A 7,651-nucleotide genomic window follows, 5' to 3' on the forward strand; every position below is an offset into this window, starting at 1 on the left:
GGCCGCTACAGAGCAACTCTTGCACCAGAACTGTGCCTCACCAAAACGATATTTTTGATGACCAAGAATAGAGTGAAGAAACCCGAGACCTGTCTTGTTCGCAGGCTGCGATAAAACACATGTATGAAACAGAAACTGAATAAAACTTTTTAAGATCACCTTCTGCGAAAAGTTATTTAACAGCTAAATTATATATCAGCTTTACTGCCCCAAGGAAGTCGTTCCTAAGCGAAAGTAAAGGGACAGCTTGAATAACTCAGACAGATCACAAGAAGCAGGAGGCCGGTTCATAGGGAGACGCCGATTATAATTACCCACGAATTCAAATTAGATTTTGCAAAACGCAAAGCCCGGTTAGGTTAGTTCCTACTCACATGTGACCTACTGCAACTAATTACTAGCAACGAGTCAGTAAAGGCTCATGAAAATCTGGATAGAATTTCTAAACTTTTCCACACTGCACGGTTTTTAGAGTTTTAAAGAAGTAAACAAACATACCTTAAGACCAGGATTATGTATTTCATACTTTTTAGCTACATGCGACTGACAACCGTCCTTTTTGCAGGTGAGCTACAGTGGCTATGGTAATCATAATCAGAAAAAAATAAGGTGGATCTGAGTTCCTGCTTGAATAACCTAATAACTTCACTCAGCACCAGGTAGTATCAATTAACGAACCAGAAGAACTAGACCCCAGGCTGGACCCAAACACATGTAGGTTTCCCCACCTACCCAACACTTGTTCAACCACTCTAACACACTAAAATCCCTCAGCTGACACTCAATAGAGATTTAGCTTGACTTAGTTGACTGGTTCTCCTTCCGCCTTAAACCTCGACAAACCTCGGTACCTAGTTACTTGGTCTGACGAAGCTTTTGTGTCAAAAGCGAAACGTTGTCCAGCAATAAATCTACCGATTGTCACCAAGCTTTTTCGAAAACGAAAGTCCTAACCTAATTTACTGCACGAGATTCCCATGTGTTACCTTACGTTGAAGCTTTTGGAATGCGAGCGGAATTCCTCTCATATCAAGAGCGTGATGTTCGGAACTACTAGTAAGTCCATCGTTTTTCCTTACTTACATACTATCACATTGGCAAGGTGGGTCAGCGCACCTCCGCCGATCATCCTTTGACAAATGTTGACATGATTTCAGCAGCCACGCCTATAGCTCACTAGGAATAAAGGGCTTTTCTGAAGGTAATTTTTTTCAAACCACCTAGCGCCATGTGTTGCTTTCCTTGGCACTCACTTGGCACTCTATTAAAGCTACCTTGGGTGTTCGATTACAAACTGGAATATCTAGATAAAATTGTCCTGGTCGGCTTCAACCACAGGATATTCGTTCGCTGTGTTCTTTTTTCTTAGCTGCTGTCATTACAAATCTCTCGAAGTAGTCGCTACTACGTCTGATGACTAGAGCTCACCCACCGTTGAGTGGTATTGAGACGAAGAGACAGTATTGAATATGAAAAGACATTTTCCACAGGATGGAATGAAAACATTCTATAGCACTCCATACATTACTCGCAAAGCACTTGGGTGTACAGATGTGTAGCTAGGTAAACTCCGTCACGTTTAACTAACTGACGCTCTCGTTTCATGCGCGTTAGATGAGTAAAATGCACAAAGATCGGAGTACTTATACATGAACTAATGATGTGCCATCCCTGTCATCTCCAGCCCATGTTGCTCTCCAAAAGTTATGTTCTCGTCCCTGACAACATAATTATGGGATTAGTGGTTGCTCCAACGAATGCCCTCAATACCACTAGTCCTAAATGTCAGTGTCTTTCTCGTACAAATTTCTAAAGTGCACAGCTGAAATACCGCCATTTGTCCGATTTTTAGACACACACCATCCTATAAACTACTTGAGAATAAACTCCACTGAATATAGTGAAACGTTTTAGTGAAGTTTCAGTTAACTGAAGTGAGTCCCTTGAGGCTGGGCATGTCTGAAACAAGGATAACAGGAGGTGGGCTCGGAAACTGTAAAGGATGTTTGACAATCTCGTACATAATCTTCATTGTAAAGTTGAGGAGACAAAGGAAACGTAATCGACGCGTCTGTGACGGGCGCAACACACTGACATAGTCAATACCGCACTGTACACGACGTTGGAAGTATAATAACTTTCGTGCTAAAGTCGGCCTCTCAAGAAAAACGAAGCAGTCTAACATTGAAACAAATGAGAAAGATCACGAAGCTGCACAAGCAGTGTGGTTACGACAACCACAGCCTCTCGTCACTTCATTGCAACAAAAAATGGCTTTCGGTAGATGACGAATAGGTACGTTCATGCATTCTGCGTCCGAAGTTTTTCGAAAATCGGATCAGAACTCCGGAGAAAGCATAAAAGAGAATTCCCCATAAGTGAACTTTTACCAGCCATGCTTAGCACTTAATGGGAAGATTTGAACTGAAGGTTTATTCCTGGATATCATCCAAAGATTGTTACCTTCCTCAGTGTTTTGAGTCAGTTTGACCTCAAATATTCCTGTCACTTATCGAGGTAACCAAGGGGGCGCGCGACTTTTGTTTAAACGTTTTAAACTTTATTGAGCGAGTTGCTTGGTCCCACCTTTTCGGGCAACTGTTCACGCTTGAAAGCACTTGTCCCTAAATACTCACACCTGACCCTAAACAATAAAAAAATGAGATTTTCCTATTCCAACTGAACAAAGTTTGACTAACACATTCGTGTCTCAGGCCTAGTGTCACGATATCCAACAAACCTAACTTGTGCAAACTGAGGTAACTTTCCACTGTAAACTATCCACTCATTCGCCGCTCGCTAGGCAAATCAAATAGAATTCCAGTTTGTATTCTGTAACCACAACTTTGTTCCCACAACTGTGGTCTCCACAATGAATACGAATCTACATGAGTATCTCGTTTTCTAGAAGTAATGTTTGTGGTGGCAATCTGCCTATTTTTCTCTTCCCTCGGCTGAAAGATTTGAAATTTTGATGATTATTACATTTCGCCTGTTACGAAATTCACCTCTATTCATTCTCTAAAACATTTAAACAAAGGTTTGTCGGCTTCCGGAACATTCGTTCATTTTTTTCTGCCCATACTGTGAAATTTTCCCTTCCGTTAACGCCGGATGATACAGATACTTCCTTATAGCAAAAACATGATTTTTCTTGCTGCATTTCGTCCCATAACAAGTAGGGTCTCGCGTTTTCCTTTGTTTGATGTTCGATTTCCGTCTACCTGAATTACACCTATTGAATACGGTTGGGATAGTAGATACATTCGTGGACGGCAGTGAAGTACCATTTTTTTAACACTGGTGTTATACAGTCGATAGCGATGACAACACAAATATGTATGCACTGGCGATGCCAGTTGAAAACTGCAGCTGTGCGAATCCCATTATGTTCACTTAATTAATAACACAATAGAACACAATTCAGCGTCTTTACGCCACATCAACTGGTTGTCTTTTTTTTTACTGGTCGCCTCTCGTCTAGGGACTTGTAGGCTGTCATTGTCATCTATGGACTTGGCAATTTAAGGTTACCTAGTCAATTCTCATATTGAGCACAAGCTGCGAAATAAATAAAACTAGATACGTAGTTAATGTGAATCGATGTACTTTTGTATTTTGTATTCAGCTTAGGTGAACCAGCTAACAGCTCAGTGTATTGCCACTCAGTGACCTGTTTAGGGCAAACAAAATAGACGTATTCTGGACGTCGTGAATACCTTGTACCGTATTTTTTTGAAATGGTTTTGTACTGAATCTTGCAGGGAGGCGTAAGTAATGCTGGTATCTGGTCCCCATAAAACATATTTTGAGTGACGTACACTCGTCTGCAAATGAAAGTGCTGTTAACGGAATGCTCAAATGAGTCTCAGCTGAGTTTGTCGTTTGTATCCACCGCCACCTGACGAACCCTAAGAATGCCGAAAGCAGTATAGTGTAGTCGAAGAGGTTTCAGCAACCTTGTAATTTATGTTACGCCAAGTAGATGTATTTCATAATTCAGCAGTTAAATTTTAGGAGTATTATCGAAAGTGAAAGTCCGCTTGTCACGAGATCAAGTTTAGGTACGAACTGAGTCTGTGTGCTTCACTGGGTACCTGCCTTCTCTCCGAAAGGGTAATGAAACCCAGTCGCTTTGAAGTCGTATTCACCATAAACCGACATGTTCTCGATAATAAAACGGACATACCACCAAAATACAGTTTGCAAACAATAATTTTCGGAATGTTATGTTAGTCCAAATGTTTACATCCGTATTTCAGCCTTGCAAATGAACTCAGGAAACAAGGTCTCCAGAAGTTGCCGAAACGGAACGAGCATCCGTAGAAATGAAAACCCAGTAGCAAATGGAATTCACCAGACACCATAAAACTCACCCCCATTTCACCATCAAGTTGGGAACAAAAAGGAATCGATATGGCAGAATGAGCACAAAAGACAGTCCCACGTTTTTCTTACTTGAAAATGATGACCAAAACCAGAAAAATATACTGAGCTGTAAGCCAACTTTTGATGCCCACTTCATGGTCCCTTTTTCTCATGACAGAATCCGCCACTGCAACAGTTTCTTTGAACTTATCAAGTAAACCTCGAATGCTCAGTCTCTAGCGAAAAGTACTCAAACTATGGGGTGAACTTTCGAATGATACATACTTCACCGTCTGTTGTTTTACAGACTTCCGTCTCAGTCAGTGGCCATAGCCAACCAAGCCAGTGTTGGTCACTTCTTTGAGCAAAAACCTGGAAGGATCTGTAAACTCAGATCGGCAATACGCCAGTTGGAGTTCTTCTTGGATCCGGTACCCTTAAGAGGGCTTTCCTCAACTTGTAGTTTTTTATCTGTTGTTTCAGCTGACAAGAAGTGGAAAACGGGCCAAAGTAACCACCTCGGTACTCTCTGTGAACGCCATTAGACAGGCCTAAAAAGTTTGACCGAATAGGTTTGTTTTTTGGTGATGCAATGTATCCCTGTTTGAGCAAGACCGCAGAAGCTGGCACAGTCCTGTTGTCGAACCTGTCGTAGCGGTTTGGCAAAAATGGTAAGTTCATTTATAGTGGCTTTCCAAATTAGCTCTCATTTATAACAGACCTCGTAAGGTTACAAGCAGGTGAAGATAGACTGGACGTAGGAGAACCTCAAAGTGCAACCTGAGTGACCATATGAATTGCGGCTATTTGACTGGATTTTGGATTATGTGGGAGTTTTCGACGAGGAGAAAGTAAGCTGATCATCCATCACATAACACAGAGGAAAATGAATGAAAATCAGTGATGTAACGCACTCGGTCAGATTGCGATGGTTTCATTATCAAAGGAGAGACCAGCAGTTGTCACTGTCCGGTTCACTGATGACACCCAAGGACACTTCGATGCAGAACCATTAGATCTCGTCCCAGTAATGCCTTCCTTATTCAATGTCTCCATGTCCGCGTTTCTATCTCTTATTTTTGTAGAGCATGGTCGCAGACATAAAACGTGAATGCAAGCGATGAAATTGAAAGTGTTACAAGAGCATGAGATAAAAGGAAGAAACGTCTCATTCGAAGTCAAGTCACCAACGATTCCAAGCAGGTAAGATGAATCCCGATGTATGTAAGAATTTTAGTATGGAGATCCCGTGTAAAGACCAACGACCAAAGAAAGGCGAGAGAGTGCTGAGTGCTCTTCAAGGCGCGGTAAGCTCTAACACAGTCAGGACTCAAACATCAGGCACAAAGTTTCCGTCATACTGGGTCTGGTGTGAGATTCAATGGCAAGAATGTACACTCAGTGCCATGTACAACGCATAAAAGTTTCGTAAATACGCAGAGAGCTCACAATGGCAAGCAAACATAAGTCATAGACTGGGATCTTAGGAAGTCCCAGTCTAATAACAGCCTTAGCGGATTGAGGAAAGCATAACATTCGATGAGAGATGACCATCGGTTGGTGGGCCAGAAAGTCGACATCACAATGAATTGCACGTAGAGCTGAGATTATGGCAAAAAAATATTCATCAGTACCATACTTTTGCTTCCCCTTATTCCACGCAGTCACTCAGAGACTATGCTGACGTCTATCACAGTTGCTCGGCGCTCCCGAAAAGCGATTAGGTCAGGTTTGATGAATGAAGTTAAAGTAGGTGCTCTCAACTCCTAGAAGATGGTGTATCCCAGGCGACGAGACGTTTTGGTGAGTCCCTTCGCTACCCAATTATGACTAGCACATCTAGTCTCACGCGGGATCCAGCAGGACTGTAAAATATGCACCAAACTCTCCAGTTGGCCACCGTTTTCACGACAGAGAACCTTCTGGCCACCATGACCATGCTGATCGCTTCTAACTCTCGTCCTGAGCAGGTTGCATCGGAGCTGGATACGGCGGATAAATATACGAGGAAACGCTCGTTCTGGAAATACAAGCCATCGATTGTAGAGAAGCGAATCGGCCAACTCTCATAGACCGTGACCGTCAACGTTCTTGTGCAGACTATCAGCCCAAGCAGCCACCATCTTTTCCCTGGTATTTACGCCTGAACCATGGACTCAGATTGGAAGGGTGAGATCCCGAACAATCTTGCCAAACACGGGATCGTTGGGCACATTTCGTGGTACTTGGCACTGAGCAGAAAGGAGCTTTTTCATACGCGCTCTCCGCTGAATTTGGATTGTTTCACTCAGACTTGGGATATCAAGCCTCACATGTTGTTTACCAGCGAGGATGTAGCTGATCGGAGTGTCCTTTGGTAGACGTAGCCAGCCACGAATAGATGGCCTGATGTAGATGTAGTTGTCCAACTTTTGAGAGCGTTTTGGTGAACATGGCCGAGCATGAGCGAATATGTCAGCCTAGGTATCAGGTAGTTCCTCGTGATCCCCATTCTTTGATGCGGTTTCAACGGGGCACGCGTCACCTCGTAGAGCAGTTTGAGCAGGTGTTTTCAGTGGCTGAAAACCCCTTTCTCATTGAAAGTAAAGAGGACGCTTAAATATCTTATGGGGTTTGTCGGAGAGGAATGATGAGTTCCTCGCCGAAGCAAAATGGTTCGACTGAGGCCACTGTCGACCAATGTTCCCTGTCCTCACAAATCACCATCGCTTCCGTCTTTCGGGCGTTCATCTTCATACCAGAACTTCCTAACTCGACCGCAGCAGCTTCAAGCTTCACTTTAAGGCGAGCCTGACTTTTTGCACACAGAATCAAGTCGTCAGCGAAGGCAAAACAGTCTACTAGAGTGTCATGGAAGTGGTATCACAATTGCGGCATCGACAATCCAAGAACCTCATCCATTGCTATGACGGACAATGATGGCAGAGTGAATCCCCTTGCCTAACACCTCTATGGCAGTCAACCTCGGAGTTGGGGAAAACTGCCACATCATTCTCATAGGACTGTGCGATGTATCAACCTAGATGTGCTCCAAGGACCTAGCCAGATCTGGCAGTTGTGTCATGCCAAACCGGATCAAACGCTTTCGAGATATCAACAAACGCCAAGCTGAGGTTAGAAGTCGCTGAATAGTGACTGAGCAGGGCATGTAACAGCGACGTAGCTTCCAAACAACCGGCTTGATGTACAAAGGTAAACTGGAGTGAGGACAGTTGCAGTCTAAGAATTTAGCGATCAGCAAGCACCCTACGAAAGCATCGAACAAGAATGTATGAAAAAAAGG

The sequence above is a fragment of the Opisthorchis viverrini genome, assembly GCF_000715545.1.
Source record: "Opisthorchis viverrini unplaced genomic scaffold opera_v5_221, whole genome shotgun sequence".
Taxonomy (NCBI): domain Eukaryota; kingdom Metazoa; phylum Platyhelminthes; class Trematoda; order Opisthorchiida; family Opisthorchiidae; genus Opisthorchis; species Opisthorchis viverrini.